Source organism: Schistocerca piceifrons, chromosome 9, assembly GCF_021461385.2.
Source record: "Schistocerca piceifrons isolate TAMUIC-IGC-003096 chromosome 9, iqSchPice1.1, whole genome shotgun sequence".
NCBI lineage: Eukaryota > Metazoa > Arthropoda > Insecta > Orthoptera > Acrididae > Schistocerca > Schistocerca piceifrons.
This window is the reverse complement of record NC_060146.1, coordinates 203,895,830-203,918,584: the sequence shown is the minus strand read 5'-3', so window position 1 is coordinate 203,918,584 and position 22,755 is coordinate 203,895,830. Positions and strand designations below refer to the sequence as shown.

Sequence of the window (22,755 nt, the reverse complement as noted above, 5' to 3'; positions counted from 1 at the left end):
TTTTTCCTCCCTCTAGAAGACCCACCTCGGTGTCGCTATGGCTGTCGTGCACATATTGTTGGACTGCCCAATTCTACCCGCTCTGCGGAGGACTTTCAACCTCTCCGCCATACTGCCGACAGTGTTGGGAGGCAGTGACTCAGTGGCTGCTGTTGTTTCACGTTTTACTCGTGAGGGGCGATTTTATCTGACAATATAAGAGTGGGCGTCTGCCCTCCTCTCTTGTGACCTCCACCCTCCCTCACCCTTTCTGTGCATTTTGTTTGCCTTGGTGTCCGTCTTGTCTCTATGTGTGTTCACCTCGCCATCATATCTTTTAGGCTGGAGATTTTAGTCTGTTGCAGAGTAGCTCATCCTTTTTTATTCTCGTGATCAGCCAGCCCAGGCGATCTGCTGTATTATTTTAGTACCTTCCACTACTTTTCCTTTTAGTGTACGTTTTCCCCCTTCTGGTTCGATTCTTTCATTTTCTATTTCGGTGTGGTTCCCAGTTAGTTTTACATCCTTTTACTTACCCCGACTCCTTTTGGGAATTGTTTTACCTTGCGATTTGTTGTTGTTGTTGTTGTTGTTGTCGTTGTCATCAGTCCTGAGACTGGTTTGATGCAGCTGTCCATGCTACTCTATCCTGTGCAAGCTTCTTCATCTCCCAGTACTTACTGCAGCCTACATCCTTCTGAATCTGCTTAGTGTATTCATCTCTTGGTCTTCCTCTACGATTTTTACCCTCCATGCTGCCCTCCAATACTAAATTGGTGATCCCTTGATGCCTCAGAACATGTCCTACCAAGCGATCCCTTCTTCTAGTCAAGTTGTGCCACAAATTTCTCTTCTCCCCGATTCTATTCAGTACCTCCTCATTAGTAACGTGATCTACCCATCTAATATTCAGCATTCTTCTGTAGCACCACATTTCGAAAGCTTCTCTTCTCTTCTTGTCCAAACTAGTTATCGTCCATGTTTCACTTCCATACATGGCTACACTCCAGACAAATACTTTCAGAAACGACTTCCTGACACTTAAATCTATACTCGATGTTAACAAATTTCTCTTCTTCGGAAACGCTTTCCTTGCGATTGCCAGTCTACATTTTATATCCTCTCTACTTCGACTATCATAAGATATTTTACTCCCCCAAATAGCAAAACTCATTTACTAGTTTAAGCGTCTCATTTCCCTATCTAATACCCTCAACATCACCAAATTTAATTCTACTACATTCCATTATCCTCGTTTTGCTTTTGTTGATGTTCATCTTATAGCCTCCCTTCAAGACACTGTCCATTCCGTTCAACTGCTCTTCCAGGTCCTTTGCTGTCTCTGACAGAATTACAGTGTCATCGGTAAACGTCAATGTTTTTATTTCTTCTCCATGGATTTTAATACCAAGTCTGAATTTTTCTTTTGTTTCCTTTACTGCTTGCTCAATATAGAGATTGAATAACATCGGGGAGAGGCTACAACCCTGTCTCTGTCCCTTCCCAACCACTGCTTCCCTTTCATGCGCCGGCCGTTGTGGCCGAGCGGTTCAAGGCGCTTTAGTCCGGAACCGCGCGACTACTACGGTCGCAGGTTCGAATCCTGCCTCGGGCATGCATGTGTGTGATGTCCTTAGGTTAGTTAGGTTTAAGTAATTCTCAGTTCTAGGGGACTTATGACGTCAGATGTTGAGTCCCATAGTGCTCAGAGCCATTTGAACCATTTTGAGCCCTTTCATGCCCCTCGACTCTTATAACTGCCATCTGGTTTCTGTACAAATTGTAAATAGCCTTTCGCTCCCGTCAGATAGTGAAAGAGAGTATTCCAGTCAACATTGTCGAAAGCTTTCTCTAAGTCTAGAAATGCTTGAAACGTAGGCTTGCCTTTCCTTAATCTTTCTTTTAAGATAAGTCGTAGGGTCAGTATTGCCTCACGTGTTCCAACATTTGTACGGAATCCAAACTGATCTTCCCAGAGCTCGGCTTCTACCAGTTTTTCCATTCGTGTGTAAAGAATCGGCGATTTGTTTGCATGACGAAAAAGGGACTGAAGGCGCTGTAGTTTGGTCCCTTTACACCGCAACCCAACCAACCAGTCCAGAGTAGGGGAACGCTTCGCCTTTTTTTGTGATGTTCAGGAGACAGTGTTAGCATGTGGCGCTGCGCGCTTCAGTGTTTCTCAGAGCGCTAGATGCAGGAGTTGTAAAGCACGAGTGGCTGGTTCCACAGGCAGTGTGCGATAATAGGCCGCCGCCCGTGCTGTGTGCTGCAGGTAGCCGTGCGCCCCTGACCCTGTGGACGTTGGCTCCCCTCATCTCGAACACCAGCTGCAGCGCGAGCCGCACCACCACCGCCGCCGCCGCCGCCCGCCCTCTGCTTCTGCTTAGCTTCAGCTGGCCCGCCTCGTCTCACACACAGGTGAGTCCACAACCAGTCGGTATGTACACTGAGGTCACAAAAGTGATGGGACTGCGATATGCACATATACAGATGGCGTTGGTGTCGCGTACAGTGTGTTGGTAGAGCTGTCATTTGTACTCTGGTGATTCACGCTAAAAGGTTTGCGACGTCATTATGGCCGCACAAGCGGAATTATGGCTTTTAACACGGAATAATAGGTGGAACTAGATGCATCGGACATTTCGTTTCGGAAATCGTGAGGGGAATTTAGTAGTCCGAGATCCACAGAGTCAAGAGTGTGCCGAGAATAGCAAATTTTAAGCATTACCTGTCACCACGGACGACGAAGTGGCCGACGGCCTTCACTTAACGACCGAGAGCAGAGCTTGTAATTGTTTCCCTGAGACATTCAGGTCTCTTCATTATCTACGATAATGATCGAAGCAGAAGAAATGAATTAAAATTTTTGCTGCGGCCGGGACTCGATCCCGGGTCTTCTTGCTTACTAGGCAGAAATGCTAACCATTATACCACCACAGCACGATGGTCAACATTGCTGCACGAACTCCCCCAAGTTGAGTACTCACCGCAACACAAACTTCAATTCTTATCTCCTGCTTATTTTCCCTTACATTATCACTACTGCCAGGGCTCTCAGACATTGGAATAGCACCAGAGCGTTGGACGTAATCGGAAAGTCCTGTACCACAGGTCATCTTGTAGATCTTTCCCAGTACGTCCAACGCTGGGGTGCTATTCCAATGTCAGAGAGCCCTGGCAGTAGTGATAATGTAAGGGAAAATAAGCTTTAGTTTTATTCATTCCGTCTTCAGGCCACGAGTGGCCTACCGGGACCATCCGACCGCCGGGTCATCGTTAGAAGAGGATGCGGATAGGAGGGGCATGTGGTCAGCACACCGCTCTCCCGGTCGTTATGATGGTATTCTTGACTATTCGGTCGAGTAGCTCCTCAAGTGGCATCACGAGGCTGAGTGCACCCCGAAAAATGGCAACAGCGCATGGCGGCGGGATGGTCACCCATACAGGTGCCGGCCACGCCCGACAGCGTTTAACTTCGGTGATCTCACGGGAACCGGTGTATCCAGTGCGGCAAGGCCGTTGCCAAGGGAAAATAAGCAGAAGATGTGAATTGAAGTTTGTGTTGGGGAGGGTACTCAACTCGGTTAGTTCGTGCAGCAATGTTGACCATCTTGCTGTGGTGGTATACATCTACATCTACATCTACATTGATACTCCGCAAGCCACCCAACGGTGTGTGGCGGAGGGCACTGTCATTACCTCCCTTTCCTGTTCCAGTCGCGTATGGTTCGCGGGAAAAACGACTGTCTGAAAGCCTCCGTGCGGGCTCTAATCTCTCCAATTTTACATTCGTGATGTCCTCGGGAGGTGTAAGTAGGGGAAAGCAATATATTCGATACCTCATCCAGAAACGCACCCTTTCGAAACCTGGCGAGCAAGCTACACCGCGATGCAGAGCGCCTCTCTTGCAGAGTCTGCCACTTGAGTTTATTAAACATCTCCGTAACGCTATCACGGTTACCAAATAACCCTGTGACGAAACGCGCCGCTCTTCTTTGGATAGCATTTCTGCCTAGCTTGCAAGAAGACCCGGGTTCGAGTCCTGGCCGCAGCACAAATATTAATTCATTTCTTCTATTTCGATCATTATCGAGAGCAGCGGCGTTTGCGTAGCGTTGACACTGCTAATTGACAACCAACACGGCGTGAAATAGCTGCAGAATTCAATGTGGGACAGTGCGGCGAAATCTGGCGTTGATGGACCATGGGAGCAGACGACCGACACGACATCGTCTGCAGTGCCCCTCCTGGAGTCGTGACCAAACCGTTGGACCTCAGAAGACTGGAAAACCGTGGCCCAGTCAGATCAGTTCCGATTTCAGTCGGTAAGAGCTGACGATAGGGTTGGATTGTGGTGCGGACCCCACGAAGCCGTGGATCAACGTTGTCAGAAAGGCACTGTGCAAGCTGGTAGTGGCTCCATAGTGGTGTGGACTGTGTTTATTTGGAATGGACTGGGCACTACGGTCCAGCTGTACCGATCACCGACTGGGAAATGGTTACGTTGGGCTACTTGGAGACCGTTTACAGCCAAGTTCGCAAACAAGGATGGAATTTCTATGGATGACAATGCGACGTGTCACTGGGTGACAATTGTTCGCAGTTGGTTTGAAGAACGTTCTAAACATTTCGAGCGAATCATTTGGCCACACACATCGCTCGACACGAATCCCATTGAACATTTATGGGATATAATCCAGAGGTCAGTTCGCGCACAAAATCCTGCACCGGCAACACTTTGACAATTAAGGCGGCTGTAGAAGGAGCGTGGGTCAGTATTTCTGCAGTGGGCCTCCAACGACTTGTTGAATTCATGCCACGTCGAGTTGCTGAAGTACGCCTGGCGAAAGAAGGTCCTACACGATATTAGGCGGTATCCCGTAACTTTTGTTACCTCGGTGTACATGTGTAATACACGTCCTGTTGCTTACAGCCGCCGCCATCCAGCCAGAGGCTTGTCTCTCTGCGCTGTTTGCCCACAACAGACGCAAAATGTGAAGTAGTCTCTTACTGTCTGAACTACACTAAGACACCAGTGTCTGAAGCCTCAAAATTGAAAAGTTCGCACAGAGTTCCCATGCTGGAAATATTTGTCTTTTTTTACCTATAAAGTCTACAACACAGCGGGCATAGCCAGTCAAAGGGATCCAGTAAAGGCCTCCAGTAATGTATGCGTAGAATACATGGTGATGGTGACCTGAGACTCGCTGGCTTCGCTGACTCACAACGAAACTGTAGCCTTCCAACCTAACTTAGAAGTCCGTTTGGGCCACGCCACAGGTAAGTCCCTTCACAATCTACTTTCCAAAAAATAATATTGCTGCAAAATAAATATTGTCATTGTGCTGTTATATCCCTGTTTGCGAATGTATATTGTTCGTATCTGTAGCTTTAATACCCAACCATTTAATCCCAAACTTGTAAGGTAAAAGCTACACAGACGGTAGAGAATCCTGAACTAATTATTTGGAGTAGTGATCTCTGTACTGCTTGGATGGAGATATCTGATCTCAGAGCATGGAACTTCGACATGCCTGCAAATTATGCTCATCTGCCCAGTCTGCCAAGTTGTAATTAGGCAAAAAAAATCCACCTGTCTGTACGTGCTAAAGGATTATTATTTCTGGCTTTGAGCTTTGTATGAATGTGCGATGAATAGTCTGATGTGGGACCAGAATCGAGAAGTCTTTTCATTATGCGTCACCGACCCAGCCGGGAATCGAATCCGGGCCCTTAGCATGGCATTCCTTTGCGCTGCCCACTTTTTTTTTAATATCTCATATTGTTCGTTGAATTCGTTCGGGGCGGACGTCCGACAGGTGGTTGAGTATGACATCATGTACAGTGAGACGCGAGAAAGGCCGTATTCCCGTACAGGTGAATCATTTTACTTGAAGGTCGCCTGCAGCTGTACGGGAATATACAGGTTGTTGACGCATGGTGACGACGTATAGAATTTTGGGTCTGGCCGTGAGTCGTGCACGGATAGCCGAATGGTAAGGCGGCCGCTCGCGACTAGCGGAAAATCCGGGTTCGAGTCCCGGTCAGGCTCAAATTATCATTGTCGTCATTCCATTCTAAAGCTGGTAGTTGTCCATATTCGCAACTACGAATACATTTAATGTATTTCATAACGGCTGTAATCGCTTTAGTGCAATTGAGAATAACACAGGAACTGCAATAGATCGTATTAGTGTCTTCTGGCTGCGCGAGGCTAGTCCGACGAAATCGCTAAACGGATTCGAGCATGTCGCTAAGTACAACAGGGGCGATGACACAGTGTGTTTACTGATGTTTGCTTCCACTTGGTCAGTGCAGCAATGAGGCAAAACTCTAGAGGTGAGAAAAATGTCAGGCGCAATTTGGGAAGACGTTCGGTGACAACTAGCAGCAAGTCGACGTAGCCAAAGAACTACTAAAGAGATGATAACATACACGGGCTACACACTCTTAACTTAAGAAGACGGTTCCGCAAAACTTATAAATATTTGATAAAACATCACGATTCACTGCCAAGAGCTGGTGATAAAGATTTACGCACATCAGAAAAACTTTTGCATCACCTCGGTTTATGAGAGTTCCGGAACCTGTACAGAAAATTGATCAACATAAACATCATTTCCGCCCTTCTTATTGCTGATGAAAACCACACATTGCATGTTGTACCACCATACAGCGAGACCTTCAGAGGTGGTGGTCCAGATTGCTGTACACACCGGTACCTGTAATACCCAGTAGCGCGTCCTCTTGCGTCGCTGCACGTCTGTATTCTTCGTAGCATACTATTCACAAGTTCATCAAGGCACTGTTCGTCCAGGTTGTCCCACTCCTCAAAGGCGATTCGGCGTAGAGCCCTCAGAGTGGTTGGTGGGTCGCGTCGTCCATAAACAGCCTTTTTAAATCTATCCCAGGCATGTTCGATAGGGTTTATGTCTGGAGAACATGCTAGCCACTTTACTCGAGCGACGTCGTTATGCTGATGGAAGTCATTCACAAAATGTGCACGATGGGAGCACGAGTTGCCCTCTATGAAGACGTATGCCTCGCCATGCTGCCGATATGGTTGCACTATCGGTCGGAGGATGGCATTCACGTATCGTACAGCCGTTACGGCGCCTTCCATGACCACCAGCGGCGTGCGTCGGCCCCACATAATGCCACCCCAAAATAGTAAGGAACCTCCACCTAACTGCACTCGCTGGACAGTGTGTCTAAGGCGTTCAGCCTGACCGGGTTGCCTCCAAACACGTCTCCGACGATTGTCTGGTTGAAGGCATATGCGACACACATCGGTGAAGAGAACGTGATTCCAATCCTGAGCGGTCCATTCGGCATGCCCTTGGGCCCATCTGTACCGCGCTGCATGGTGTCGTGGTTGCAAAGATGTACCTCGCCATGGTCGTCGGGAGTAAAGTTGCGCATCATGCAGCCTATTGCGCACAGTTTGAGTCGTATCGCGACGCCCTGTGGCTGCACGAAAAGCATTGTCCAAGAATGTGGCGTTGCTGTCAAGGTTCCCCCGAGCCATAATCCGTGGGTAGCGGTCATCCACTGCTGCCTGAGCGAGGCATGTCATCGACAGTTCCTGTCTCTCTGTGTCTCCTCCGTAGTTCACTCCGAGACGCCTGGACGCTTCCGTTGTTCAGAGCCCTTCCTGGCACAAAGTGACAATGCGGGCGCGATCGAACCGCGGTATTGACCGTCTAGGTTGAACTACAGACAATACGAGCCGTGTACCTCCTTCCTGGTGGAATGACTGGAACTGATTGGCTGTCGGACTCCTCCGTCTAATAGGTGGTGCCCATGCATGGTTGTTTACATCTTTGGGCGGGTTTAGTGAAATCTCTGAAGAGTCAAAGGCACTGTGTCTGTGATACAATATCCACAGTCAACGTATATCTTCAGGACTTCTGGGAACTGGGGTGATGCAAAACTTTTTTTGACATCTGTATTATACGAACACTTTCGGCCCACAGGCTATCAGGGTTGTGTGCGAGAAGTAGTCACAAAGTTTCATTTATCACCTCGTAAAAAAAGAAGATACGTAATTATTCGTCGCACACCGAAATCCTGGCACCAGTGTACCATAGCACGCAGCTAGTGGAGGCAAAGCTAAACGGCGGAGCCCGTTGATAAAAGTAGCGTGCGGTAATTCGCTTTCGGTAGCAGCTAATGCGGTGCAGCTATGTCAGGCAATCGAGGTAACTCCTTTGGCAGTGTCGACTGGGCCAACACAGCCGAACGTTTCCGCTGCAGTTGACTACATGTTACCGCGTAATATTCCCTTCCATCAACGCGCTACGCTGTCTTGTTTTGGCACCTGCAGCGGCGGGCTACGCCACTGTAGCGCGTTCATTTCAGTGTGAAGCAGGACTGCTGACGTTCTGTGCTGCACCTACAAAGAAACAAAAAAAAGATTGGGACATAATTTTTTCTGGGTGATCCCATAAAGTCGCACCATAATTAAAAAAAAAAAACCATAACATGGAAACTATTAAGAGACAGACAGAATACCGTGATTTTTTGTTTAGCTTTAGTAGTTCTCGAAGTTCTGTTTTAGTTATCCTAGAATTTCAGTGTGTGCTCCAGCCGTCGCCCGTAGAACGTTGTTGTTGTTGTGGTCCTCAGTCCTGAGACCGGTTTGATGCAGCTCTGCATGCTACTCTATCTTGTGCAAGTTTCTTCATCTCCCAGTACCTACTGCAACCTACATCCTTCTGAATCTGTTTAGTGTATTCATCTCTTGGTCTCCCTCTACGATTTTTACCCTCCACGCTGGCCTCCAGTATTAAATTGTTGATCCCTTGATGCCTCAGAATATGTCCTCCCAACCGATCCCTTCTTCTAGTCAAGTTGAGCCACAAGCTTCTCTTCTCCCCAGTCCTATTCAATACCTCTTCATTAGTTATGTGATCTACCCATCTAATCTTCAGCATTCTCCTGTAGCACCACATTTCGAAAACTTCTATTCTCTTCTTGTCCAAACTATTTATCGTCCATGTTTCACTTCCATACATGGCTACACTCCATACAAATACTTTCAGAAACGACTTCCTGACACTTAAATCTATACTCGATGTTAACAAATTTCTCTTCTTCAGAAACGCTTTCGTTGCCATTGCCAGTCTACATTTTATATCCCCTCTACTTCGACCATCATGTTATTTTGCTTCCCAAAGAGGAAAACTCCTTTACTACTTTAAGTATCTCATTTCCTGATCTAATTCCCTCAGCATCACCCGACTTAATTCGACTACATTCCATTATCCTCGTTTTGCTTTTGTTGATGTTCATCTTATACCCTCCTTTCAAGACACTGTCCAGTCCGTTCAACTGCTCTTCCGCGTCCTTTGCTGTCTCTGACAGAATTACAATGTCATCGGCGAACCTCAAAGTTTTTATTTCTTCTCCAAGGATTTTAATAGCTACTCCGAATTTTTCTTTTGTTTCCTTCACTGCTTGCTCAACATACAGATTGAACAACATCGGGGATAGGCTACAACCCTGTCTCACTACCCTTCCAACCACTGCTTCCCTTTCATGTTCTTCGACTCTTATAACTGCCATCTGGGTTCTGTACAAATTGTAAATAGCCTTTAGATCCCTGTATTACCCCTGCCACCTTCAGAATTCGAAAGAGAGACGTTATGGCCCCTGTACAGATCAGTATTTCAGTCTCAACAGTTATGACTCTTCATCGACTCGTGCACGAAGGACAGGAGTGTTATTCACTGGTGTTGCGCATATGCGAACCTCGACCTAACCCCACGGTAAGAAGTCTAATAGAGTGACAATCTGCAGAAGACGAGAGGGTGGGGGGGGGGGGGGGGGGGGAGTGTTTCCGATGGGGCTGTCGCGTCTTCCCAACCTGTCAGGAAATGTCACACCATATGTTCCAACTCCAATATGGAATTGCACCATCACGCCGGCAGTTGATGGACGGGTGCAGCTCTTCGATCTGTGGCAGCAGGGGACGTCCACTTGGAGGAAGGTATTTGACACTGCCTGTCTCGCTAAAGTTTTTGAACCAACTCATTACGCTGGTTTTGCCTGCACCTCTACACCCCCCCCCTCACCCCCACCCCCCCTTGCCTCATACCCACACACTAGCGTCAAGCGGTAGCGTTGTCAAACATTTAAGCGTGCATACTAGATGGCACGTTGCGCATTCTCTTGCTATGTTGCCATTTCTATACACTCTGCTGCAACGGGCAAAGGGAAAAAATCGTGAGAGTTGGTAAACACTTGACAGCAAACCGCGATGCTATATCTCTAATAGTTTGCAAGTTGTGAGGGGCGTTCAATAAGTAATGCTACACTTTTTTTTTCTGACGCCAGATCGGTATCACTTAGGATTCCAGTACACCGAATTATTTGCCATTGTTCTGGCTAGAAAACCGTATTTTTAAACGTAATCTTCGTTCAATGCGACGGCCTTACTGACTTTACTCGGAGTGCCTGTGTTCCCGCATGGTTCCATCCTACTGGTCGAATTCGGAGCCAACACCTTGTTGCATCTCTAACCTCCGCATCATTCGACATGTTGCTTCCCGTGGAGTGCTTCCTTCATTTATTGCTTCCCGTGGAATGCATCCTTCATTGGGCCAAGCGAATGGAATTCGGAAGGTGAGAGATCCGGGCTGTAGGGTCGATGAGGGAGAAAAGTGCAATTAGGTTTTGTGACTGATGGACGAGTGTGTTAGCACTACAGAGACGTTCGGTTGTGCGGCGATCCCCTCGATTGAGAGTGTCCGTACGTTCCAACATTGCAGCATTCACATCTGTTTGCCGCCGACCGGCAACCTGGAGATCGGACAGGCTTGCGCGACACTTTGCGATGATCAATGACACCTCGCCCAACGACTCACCGTGCTTTTGTTCTCTGCCAAGTCTCCGTAGACATCCTGCAAGCGCCTGTGAGTAACTGCGATGCTGTGGTTTTCCGTCGAAAGAAACACTGCGTCGAACGCTCCTCCGTTACAGCGCCGTCCATCGGAACTTCAGGGGCTGAAGCGGAAATATTCGACGGTGTACCGCAACTCATTCCGCATATTTTTTTTTTTTTTTTTTTTTTTTTTTTTTTTTTTTTTTTTTTTTTTTTTTTTGGCCGAAATTGGCCGAGGAAAGAAGTGTCGCCGTTACTTAATGAACTCTCGGCGTATGATTTTTTGAAAACGGTAGCCGGACTTTATGGAGAGGCTGTGTGTGTGAGGTTAGCGGCCGCGGTGAGTCAGCTAGGACGTGTGGTGTAATATCGAGCCGGCGCGGCCGTGACCCACATCACATCCCGCCCAGCCCCCATTCTCCGCGACCGGCCGCGGCCGCGGGCTTTCTTCCTCTGGAAATGAGCCGGCTGCCGCGCCTTCCCCCTGTGCCATTACCAACCAACATGCTTGATACGCCCGCTAAAGGCCTGGCCAGACAGAATCCGGCCTGCCGCTGAGATGGACGGCGCAGCGGGAGGCGGGGCCCTTCAGCGGCCAGGGTCTACACACAGGCAACGGCCGGCAGCAGCGACTCTTTATTATATCTCTTAAAAAAATGTGTAATATATTTTAGAGGAAACACTCTCCTAGTAAATTTGTTTGTCCTTTGATTTATCGTGATCTGTTATTGATTTTTAGTGAAGTTAGTATTTACGTTTAGCTTTCAAACAAATACAAAAGAGATATAATAAGCAAAATAATGAATTTCGTAGGTTGCCAATTACGTATTATATCTGGTTTTATCGACCGCCAGGGTCCCTACAAATTACTGTAAATGCAATAGCGTAGTATTACGCAGCTCCAGTTCACTGATCTGAAATTATTACTATCACAGAAAATAGACAAGTTTTAATAAAATTATTTCGCTGGATTCCTTCAATTAATCTCATTGAATATTTTTACAGAATTTCTTCCGCTCCGGCTATCAGACATTGTGCTGTTAAAAAATATTTTATTTGTACCACGTAATGGCGGCTAATTGTTAACAGTCAGAGATCACTGTTACGCGCTCCGCAGCAGCTGGAAACATGGTAAATAATTTTCATTAAATATCATTTCTTAAGATAAATGTGGCGTAGGTTCTTGAAATAACACACGGAGATCACTTTATACTAATATATTTTTACTAGGACACAGTTTACACCATTAAATATTTGCAATTACGTCACGACAGAAACAAATGCAAGCGCAGCATAATAGCCTGCGTACCTTATTCCAGCTAACACCAGAACGAACAGAACAAAACAGACTAGGCAGAAGACTGAGCATTGCATTGTGTTTTATAATCTTACAAAGATAATAATACTTCTTTTAATTACTTACACATAATCTCATACAATAAAAATAATGTCTTTTCTGCATCTATCGATCTATATTGTATATTTTTACAGTTGGTGTTATTACCTTTCGCAGATAAATCGATGTTTGCAGTTCATTTTGAGTCACATACAGTCATTTTTTATTATGTTTCACCTCGATAATGGTGAATATTGCAAAAGGGACACATCTTGGTGCGTCAGCTCTTAACACTGTGGAAAGGGCCGAACCCCATGATTAAGCTTGCATGCGTAGCGCGATTGTCTTGGCGTTAGACGATTTGGAAGCTTCACGAGGGACACGTTATCTTTGTGCGAGGAAATGAGTAGCTCACACTAGCGATACCAAATGGCACTAAGAGGAGGAGATGTTGGGTGCACGAAATTGATAGCAAGAGAGAGAGCTTAGGAGAATACGATCGTCTGTGTATTGATCTAGAGTCTGACGAAGATAGGTTCTTCAAATATTTTCGTATGTCGCGAGAATGTTTCGAGGAACTGCATCGCCTGATAAAATGTATCACCGAGAAGTGCACAACGAACTGGAGAAAGCCAATTGATACAAGGCACAGACTAGCCATTTGTTTGAGGTAAGTTTTACGATTTGTGGCCTCTTTGTGCTTCAAACAGAAGTCATATAATTTATTCTAGTTCAGTTTTGCTCTATCATATGAAAGGTTCGGCGGAAGAAAGTGCTATCACACAACGTAGTTACGAGTGGAGTGATAAATTTATCTGCAGTGTTTACAAATACAGCAAACGATAATATCTAGTTCCGTATGTCCCGCTAGAGAGAGAACTTTCTACTTAATGGATTGTTTTGTTTCATTGTATTCGTAACATTGTCATTGAATGTAAACAAACATATCTTTGGTCGTTAACTTATCTATTCGTTCTATCGGCATAATTTATTTTAATCTTTTCAACATACTTGACTGCAGGCGACAGTCACCAGACCATAGCTTTTTCTTTTCGGTTAGGACGTTCAACAGTCTCAGAAATTGTGAAACAAGTGTGCCAGGCAATATGGACTGTTGTACAACCCAAGTATTTACCTACTCCTACAACAGAGATGTGGAAGAAATCTGAAGAAGGGTTTCTAGAACTTTGGGAGTTTCCGAACTGCCTTGGAAGCATAGGCGGAAAGCGTATCAGGTTAAAATGCCCGATCCCAGTTCTTCTGTTACAAACAATTCTTTTCGCTGGTTCCTCGTTGATCCATTCTGCGAGTTTACAGTAGTTGATATCGGAAATTATGGACGTCACAGTGACAACACTATTTCTGAGAATGCATGCACTACGAGCTGCAAGACAAAGACAGCCCCACGCCGCCGCTTCCAGTGTGATAACAGAGCAGTTGAGTGCGCCAATACAGGCAAGCAGCCGCTCCGGCTTGCGGCGAATCTGTAATCTGCCGGTGTGGCAGGCCGGCTGCCGGTGCGTCAGAGCCGCACTCTGAGACCGCCGCCGTACAATAACGAGCGATTCAGCAGTGCGGCCTGCTGGGTGCGGTTGAAGCCCTCATTCTGTCTGGCCAGGCCTTAAACCCGCTGGGCAGAACAGGTAATAGGATTGTGCGAAGGGCCAAATGTTGAGGTCAGTTTCTCCTAATAGTCATTTATTGTAATTTAATAACCTTTACATCCAAAGCGGCACATAGCCGGACCTTTACGGAATGCAACTCTTTCACGGCTGAAGGCCTCCAAGCAAGAAATCTTTTAAAAAATGATTAAAATAGCTATAAAATAATAAAAAAACATCACAGCAAGGTAGATAGAACCAACATATGCAAGGTGCAATACAAACGGCTAAAGGCCACAATTAGGTTTGAAAATTTTAAAATATATTACCATAAACTTTTAAAGACAGAAGGCCGCAATGTTTAAGCTTGAAAGATTAATTAAAGAATTAATTTTTCAAAGTCTTTAAGAGAAAAGAAAAAATAACCATTAGCCTTAAATTTTAAGCTGCTGAAAACAGATAATTAAACACCGGTGACACTCAGAAGCCTCCAGGGAGGTCGGTCTGCCCTCGTTGACTTAGGGACTTAGGCGAGACAGGTGGTGAGCCCAACTACATTTGATCCGTCGGAACCCAACTACGTGACAGCGACGGACCGACCGACACACGACTTGCTTGGAATATGAAATATGTATTAGCTATCAAACTACACTCAACTACCGGCCGGTGTGGCCGTGTGGTTCTAGGCGCGTCAGTATGGAACCGCGCGACAGGTACGGTCGCAGGTTCGAATCCTGCCTCAGGCATGGATGTGTGTGATGTCCTTAGGTTGGTTAGGTTTAAGTAGTCCTAAGTTCTAGGGGACTGATGATCACAGATGTTAAGTCCCATAGTGCTCAGAGCCATTTGAACCCATTTGATGACCTCAGATGTTAAGTCCCATTGTGCTCAGAGCCATTTGAGCCATTTTTGAACACACGGCTTCGAATCTCATTGCCTGAAGTAGAAGGGTCTACAGTAATGAGTCCCGCTTGGAACTGAGCCCTGATGACGAGAGGAGAAGTCTCTGGAGACGCCCCGGACAGCGGGGGGACATCTACCCGATTGTCGTCCGCCATAGGCCCGACAGCCACGAGCCATGGTCTGGCGGACACGACGCCACCTACAGTCACTTTCGCGTCGATCTGACCGTAAAGACAGAAGCGACACTCGTCGCTGACATCACTGACTTGGCTGCGCACCATAAAAATCCCCGTTATCTGCGGCATAGTGTCAGCGATTTACTACGCATAGCAACACGAGATCTCAACCCACTTTCCAGTAGCCACTTCCTGACTGATCATGGCGACACTTTACGTGTAACCTGTGCCCGAATTTCAGCCGTTACCACTTACCATTCGTCAAGAAAGGCAGTGGTGTAGTGCTTTCGGAAGGATCCTTGCCGACTCTGACTGCGTCACTATTTTCCTACGTTGTCGCCGCTCTTTCTGCAGACATTGCACTACATTCAGCTGTCCGTGCGATCTTCCGCCAGTGAATCTACCTTTCTTGAAGTCCAAAAGCTGGCAGTAGGCCGCACGTTACCGTTTTCTGACCTCGTTGCGTTGCGATCTCCACCTGTGAAGTTTCAGCAGCGTAACCTACATCCAGTAGCCACCACGTATTCTCACCATTCTGCGTCAGTAAGATTGTTTTTCTTCTGTACCGAAAATAAGAACGAAAGGAGGACGTAATATCAATCAACTCATCTGACTAGTGTGGAAGTGCTGGAGTACCAGCTTGCCGGCGTTCGATCAAGGTGTCGATGGTGTAAAACTTTCCATTTGCTTGTGTACGAATATACACTATGGTGAGAAAAAATCACGGAATACCTCGTAATATGTCATCTCGTTTTGCCCATCCGAGAGCAGCAACTCCACACGGCTTGGACTCAACAAGTCGTTGTAAGTCCCATGCAGAAATATTGAGCCATTCTGTCAGTACAGCCGTCTATATTTGCCAAGTGTTGCCGGCGCAGGATTTTGTTCCATTATGTCCATACATGTTCGATGCGATTCATGTCCGGCGACCCGGGTGGCTACATCATTCGCTCGAATCGTTCCGAATGTTCTTCAAACCAGTCGGGAACAATTCTGGCCCGGTGACATGGCGCATTGTCATCCTCAAAAATTCCATCGTTTTTTGGGAACGTGGCTCCATGAGTAGTTGCCGAGTGATCTCGAAGTAACCTAGCATCCAGAGGACCCAGAACGTTGCGTGTAAATACACTCGACAACATTTATGGAGCCATTACTACCTTGCACAGTTCCGTGTTGACAACTTGAGTCCGTGACTTCGTGGAGTCTCAGCGACACTCGAACCCAGCCGTCAGCTCCTACCAACTGAACACTGGACTCGTCTGATCAGGCCACTTTTTTCTAGTCGTTTGGGGGCGCAACCGGTACGGTCACGAGCCCAGGAGATGTTGTGCTGTTAGGAAGGGCAGTTTCGACCGTCGTCTGGTGCCACAGCCCACAACGGCAAATTTCGCCAAACTGTCCAAACGGATACGTTCGTCTTGCTGAGAGGTGATGCCCGAAATTTGGTACTCTCGGCGTCTTTGATACTGTGGCTTTCAGAATATTGAATACCCTAACGATTCCCTGAATGGAACGTCCTACGTCTTAAGCTGCATCTACATCTATACTCCGCAAGCCACCTGACGCTGTGTGGCGGAGGGCACCTTGAGTACCTCTATCGGTTCTCCCTTCTATTCCAGTCTCGTATTGTTCGTGGAAAGAAAGATTGTCGGTATGCCTCTGTGTGGGCTCTAATCTCTCTCATTTCATCCTCATGGTCTCTTCGCGAGATACACGTAGGAGGGTGCAATATACTGCCTGACTCCTCGGTGAAGGTATGTTCTCGAAACTTCAACAAAAGCCCGTACCGAGCTACTGAGCGTCTCTCCTGCAGAGTCTTCCACTGGAGTTTATCTGTCATCTCCGTAACGCTCTCGCGGTTACTAAATGATCCTGTAACGAAGCGCGCTGCTCTCCGTTGGATCTTCTCTGCTCTTCTATCAACCCTATCTGGTACGGATCCCACACTGCTGAGCAGTATTCAAACAGTGGACGAACAAGCGTACTGTAACCTACTTCCTTTGTTTTCGGATTGCATTTCCTTAGAATTCTTCCAATGAATCTCAGTCTGGCATCTGCTTTCCCGACGATTAATTTTATATGGTCATTCCATTTTAAATCACTCCTAATGCGTACTCCCAGATAATTTATGGAATTAACTGCTTCCAGTTGCTGACCTGCTATATTGTAGCTAAATGATAAGGGATCTTTCTTTCTATGTATTCGCAGCACATTACACTTGTCTACATTGAGATTCAATTGCCACTCCCCGCACCATGCGTGAATTCGCTGCAGATCCTCCTGCATTTCAGTACAATTTTCCATTGTTACAACCTCTCGATACACCACAGCATCATCCGCAAAAAGCCTCAGTGAACTTCCGATGTCATCCACAAGGTCATTTGTGTATATTGTGAATAGCAACGGTCCTACGCCACTGCCATGCGGCACGCCTGAAATCACTCTTACTTCGGAAGACTTCTCTCCATTGAGAATGACGTGCTGCGTTCTTTTATGTAGAAACTCTTCAGTCCAGTCACACAATCGGTCTGATAGTCCATGTGCTCTTACTTTGTTTATTGAACGACTGTGGGGAACTGTATCGAACGCCTTGCGGAAGTCAAGAAACACGGCATATACCTGGGAAGCCGTGTCTATGGCCCTCTGAGTCTCGTGGACGAACAGCGCGAGCTGGGTTTCACACGATCGTCTTTTTAGAAACCCATGCTGATTCCTACAGACTAGATTTCTAGTCTCCAGAAAAGTCATTGTTATTGTTGTTGTTGTGGTTTTCAGTCCAGACACTGGTTTGATACAGCTCTGCATGCTACTCTATCTTGTGCAAGCTTGTTCATTTTCCAGTACCTACTGCAACCTACATCCTTCTGAATCTGTTTGGTGTATTCACCTCTTGGTCTCACTCTACGATTTTTACCCTCCGCGCTGCCCTCCAATACTAAATTAGTGATCTCTTGATGCCTCAGAACATGACCTAACAATCGATCGCTTCTTCTAGTAAAGTTCTGCGACAAATTTCTCTTCTGCCAAGTTCTATTCAGTACCTCGTCATTAGTTACGTGATCTACCCATCTAATCTTCAGTATTTTTCTCTAGCATTACATTTCGAAAGCTTCTATTCTCTTCTTGCCCAAACTATTTATCGTCCATGTTTCACTTCCATACATGGCTACACTCCATACAAATACTTTCAGAAACGACTTCCTGACACTTAAATCAATACTCGATGTCAACAAATTTCTCTTCTTCAGAAACGCTTTCCTTGCCATTGCCAGTCTACATTTTGTATCCTCTCTACTTCGACCATCATCAGTTATTTTGCTCCCCAAATAGCAAAACTCCTTTACTACTTTAAGTGTCTCATTTCCTAATCTAATACCCTCAACATCACCCGATTTAATTCGACTACATTCCATTATCCTCGTTTCGCTTTTGTTGATGTTCATCTTATACCCTCCTTTCAAGACACTGTCCATTCCGTTCAACTGCTCTCCCGCGTCCTTTGCTGTCTCTGACAGAATTACAATGTCATCGGCGAACCTCAAAGTTTTTATTTTTAAGTTTTTATTTTTAATACCTACTCCGAATTTTTCTTTTGTTTCCTTTACTGCTTGCTCAATATACAGATTGAATAACATAGGCGAACATAATGCGTGTTCCAAAATTCTACAACTGATCGACGTTAGAGATATAGGTCTATAGTTCTGTACGACGTCCCTTCTTGAAATCGGGCATGACCTGTTCCAATCGCTTGGAACGCTACGCTCTTCTAGAGACCTACGGTACACCGCTGCAAGAAGGGGGGCAACTACGATCCGCGTTCAAAGTCTGTGAATTCTCGTCGTGCGGTCACAGTGACGTCGGACGCCTTTTGACGTGAATGATCCGAAGTACAAATGGGAGCTCCGCTAATGCACTGCCGTTTTCTGTCTTGTGTACGCAACACTGCAGCAGTCTGTATTATGAGCATATCGCTGCCTCGCGACTTCAGTCACGACAGTGTGGAGAGAGGAACGGTGGCAGTCGGAGAAGGGCCAGCAGCCGGCTGGTGGGGCCTTCGGAAGACGGTGAGTCAGTGAGGCCGGCGGCAGCTCGGCAGCTCGGCCGCTGAGGTCAGGCCGCGCCGCCCCGCCGCTCTCTCTGCGCAGTTCCTCGCCCGGGCAGCAGGACGGCGCTCGCATCGTCCAACCCCCTCCCTCTCTGAAGGCGTTCCTCTGGCAGGTGCACCACTTTCTTCTCTCTCACCATCCCACTCGTAAAGATGCGTCTTTGACACGAGTGAAATTTGCCAAAAATTTGCTGTACCCGGATAACTTATTTTTCGGGTAACCGATCATTTGCCAAAACATATTGCATCATTGTTCGTAAGAATATGAAACAGAAAACACTGAATTAAAAACAAAACAGTACTCCCGTACTGCGTGACAAAACAGTGAAACTCCCATAACACACATTCAGAATGACGTACACTCCTTCAGTGGGGGATGTAACTGGCTAGAATTTAAATTTTCTGCGACGGGCGGAACGACCACCACAGTGAATTACTGACCTACGTGTTCGCTGTTGGTAGCAGGCCTCGTACGCTATGCAGGGTGGTCCACTGATCGTGACCGGGCCAAATGTCTCACGAAATAAGCGTCAAACGGAAAAAGTTGAAAGAACGAAACTCGTCTAGCTTGAAGGGGGAAACCAGATGGCGCTATGGTTGGCCCGCTAGATGGCGCTGCCATAGGTCAAACGGATATCAACTGCGTTTTTTTTAATAGGAACCCCCATTTTTTATTACATATTCGTGTAGTACGTAAAGAAACATGAATATTTTAGTTGGACCACTTTTTTCGCTTTGTGATAGATGGCGCCGTAATAGTCACAAACGTATAAATACGTGGTATCACGTAACATTCCGCCAGTGATACATTACCCATGTTAAAATGAACCGTTTACCATTTGCGGAAAAGGTCGATATCGTGTTGATGCAGGCTATTGTGATCAAAATGCCCAACGGTCGTGTGCTATGTATGCTGCTAGGTATCCTGGATGACATCATCCAAGTGTCCGGACCGTTCGCTGCATAGCTATCTTATTTAAGGAAACAGCAAGTGTTCAGCTACATGTGAAACGTCAACCACGAGCTACAACAAATGATGATGCCCAAGTAGGTTTTTTTGCTGCTGTCGCGGCTAATCCGCACATCAGTAGCAGACAAATTGCGCGAGAATCGGGAATCTCAAAAACGTCGGTGTTGAGAATGCTACATCAACATCGATTGCACCCGTACCTTATTTCTATGCTCCAGGAATTGCATGGCGACGACTTTGAACGTCGTGTACAGTTCTGCCAATGGGCACAAGAGACATTACGGGACGATGACAGAGATTTTGCACGCGTTCTATTTAGTGACGAAGCGTCATTCACCAACAGCAGTAACGTAAACCGGCATAATATGCACTATTGGGTAACGGAAAATCCACGATGGCTGCGACATGTGGTAATCGACGACCTTGGCGGGTTAATGTACGGTGCTGCATTATGGGAGGAAGGATAATTGGCCCCCATTTTATCGATGGCAATCTAAATGGTGCAATGTATGCTGATTTCCTACGTAATGTTCTACCGATGTTACTACAAGATGTTTCACTGCATGGCAGAATGGTGATGTACTTCCAGTATGATGGATGTTCGGCACATAGCACGCGTGCAGTTGAAGCGGTATTGAATAGCATATTTCAGGACAGGTGGATTGGTCGTCGAAGCACCATACCATGGCCCGCACGTTCACCGGATCTGAGGTTCCCAGATTTCTTTCTGTGGGGAAAGTTGAAGGATATTTGCTATCGTGATCCACCGACAACGCCTGACAACATGCGTTAGCGCATTGTCAATGCATGTGCGAACATTACGGAAGGCGAACTACTCGCTGTTGAGAGGAATGTCGTTACACGTATTGCCAAATGCATTGAAGTTGACGGACACCATTTTGAGCATGTATTGCATTGATGTGGTATTTACAGGTAATCACGCTGTAACAGCATGTGTTCTCAGAAATGATATGTTCACAAAGGTACGTGTATCACATTGGAACAACCGAAATAAAATGTTCAAACGTACCTACGTTCTGTATTTTAATTTAAAAAACCTGCCTGTTACCAACTGTTCGGTTAAAATTGTGTACCATATGTTTGTGACCATTGCAGCGCCATCTATCACGGAGCGAAAAATGTAGTGCAACTAAAACAATGATATTTATTTACGACTTCAGGAATATGTAATAAAAATGGGGGTTCCTATTAAAAAAAGAAAACGCAGTTGATATCCGTTTGACCTATGGCAACGCCATCTAGCGGGCCAACCATAGCGCCATCTAGTTTCCCCTTTCAAGCTAGACAAGTTTCGTTCTTTGTAGTTTTTTCGTTTGACGCTTATTTCGTGAGATATTTGGCCTGGTCACGATCAATGGACCACCCTGTGTAAGGGGCACGAACTGCGTCAGATGAGTGATCACTGTGAAAGTTATGGAGATGCCGCATAGTTGTGTGAGACAGTGTTATCAGAACCTGAACAGAAAGAGGCCTCATTTTTGGGTCTTCGTTTCGCCAAGTGGTGGAATCGCACAATACTTATATTTGTCTGGCTTTCGGATGTGACAGTCGACCTATGTTGGACCGCGTGGGAACCTGAGGGTCGGAATACTCGTCGTCAAAAGTTCCGGTCGAACACGTTTGTCTAGCAAAAGGGAGTGGTAGTCCTCCAGGCTCATGGTAACTTCTTCACATTTGCGCTATCGACCGGATAACAAGTACTGCATCCCCTGCATCGTTCTGTGTCATCGGTCGGAGACAAACAGCAGGGGGAGGAAGGAATTACCGTCCCGTGCGTAGGGCCTTAACACAGACGGCTGTATTTGGAGTAGCATGACCAGGAAGCGTGAACTGCTTGATGGACGGTGTCTGTGTTCAACGGTGAATCGCGGTACCGCACTGCCCCAGACAACTATCGTCGGTGAGCGTGGCAACGCCCTGGGAAGAAGACCTTAGACTTCCAATGTTTAGGAGAGGCACGGCGGTGTCCCTCCTGAAGTTATGGTGAGTGGAGCCGTCTGCTATGCCTTCACGTCACAGCTGGCAGCGATTGAGGGAATTATGACGACACAGCCGTCCGTCACGGACATCCTGCTCCTTCGTGTGTTAGCTCTCATGCGACAGTATCGTGTTGCCATTTTTCATCAGGGCATTGCTCCTCCACCCATGCTTCGCGTCTCTATGTGGGACCAGCTCAGATGTCATTTCGTCACAGTGCCAGTATCAGGATATCAACGACAGCTACAACATTTTTAATGGAATACGCCGCTATTTGACTGTTTTATTGTTTATTTAAGTACAACCCGAGTTTGGGCCTTTTATGCCATTTCCAAGTATTTGATTTTAGGTCTTTAACATATATTGGAGGATAGTTAACATGTTGTCAAGCCCACAGTGACAACATGTCAAGTGTCCTGCAATATATGTTACAGACATAAAATCAAATACTTGGAAATGGCATAAAAGGCCCAAACTCGGGTTGTACTTAATAAAACAGTCAAATGGGGGCGTATTCCATTAAAAAATATTGTATGACTGTTGCTCAGAAACTTCAAAAACTGTTTACAGTTAAAACAATTGTGTGGGCTTTCCCGGCGTAATAAGTCTTGAAAGTCTCTACGTGTTTGCTGCCAGAGGTGCACGAAGAGGAACATAGATTGGTGACCTTTCTTCCTTATGCTGGAGGCTTATCGTTTAACATTGGACGAATTTTAAGGAATTTTATCATTAAGAGTGTGTTCCTTCCACCTGGCACTACTCGGCTCTGTGAAACATGATTTGGGGCTTAAGAAACCTGGTG

General features: G+C 46.4%; 1 protein-coding gene and 1 non-coding gene across 2 annotated transcripts in view; one reads left to right on the top strand and one right to left on the bottom strand.

The window, feature by feature from the left end:
- Positions 1–22,755, top strand: part of LOC124716904 (kinesin light chain) — a 423,269-nt gene that overhangs the window by 78,752 nt on the left and 321,762 nt on the right. Inside the window, exon 3 of the mRNA XM_047243463.1 lies at positions 2,252–2,397. The gene's annotated coding sequence lies outside the window, so the exon portion shown is untranslated. The remainder of the gene's footprint in view (positions 1–2,251; positions 2,398–22,755) is intronic.
- Positions 2,847–2,919, bottom strand: Trnat-agu. Its single transcript has one exon. It is a non-coding gene; the product is annotated as a tRNA-Thr (tRNA).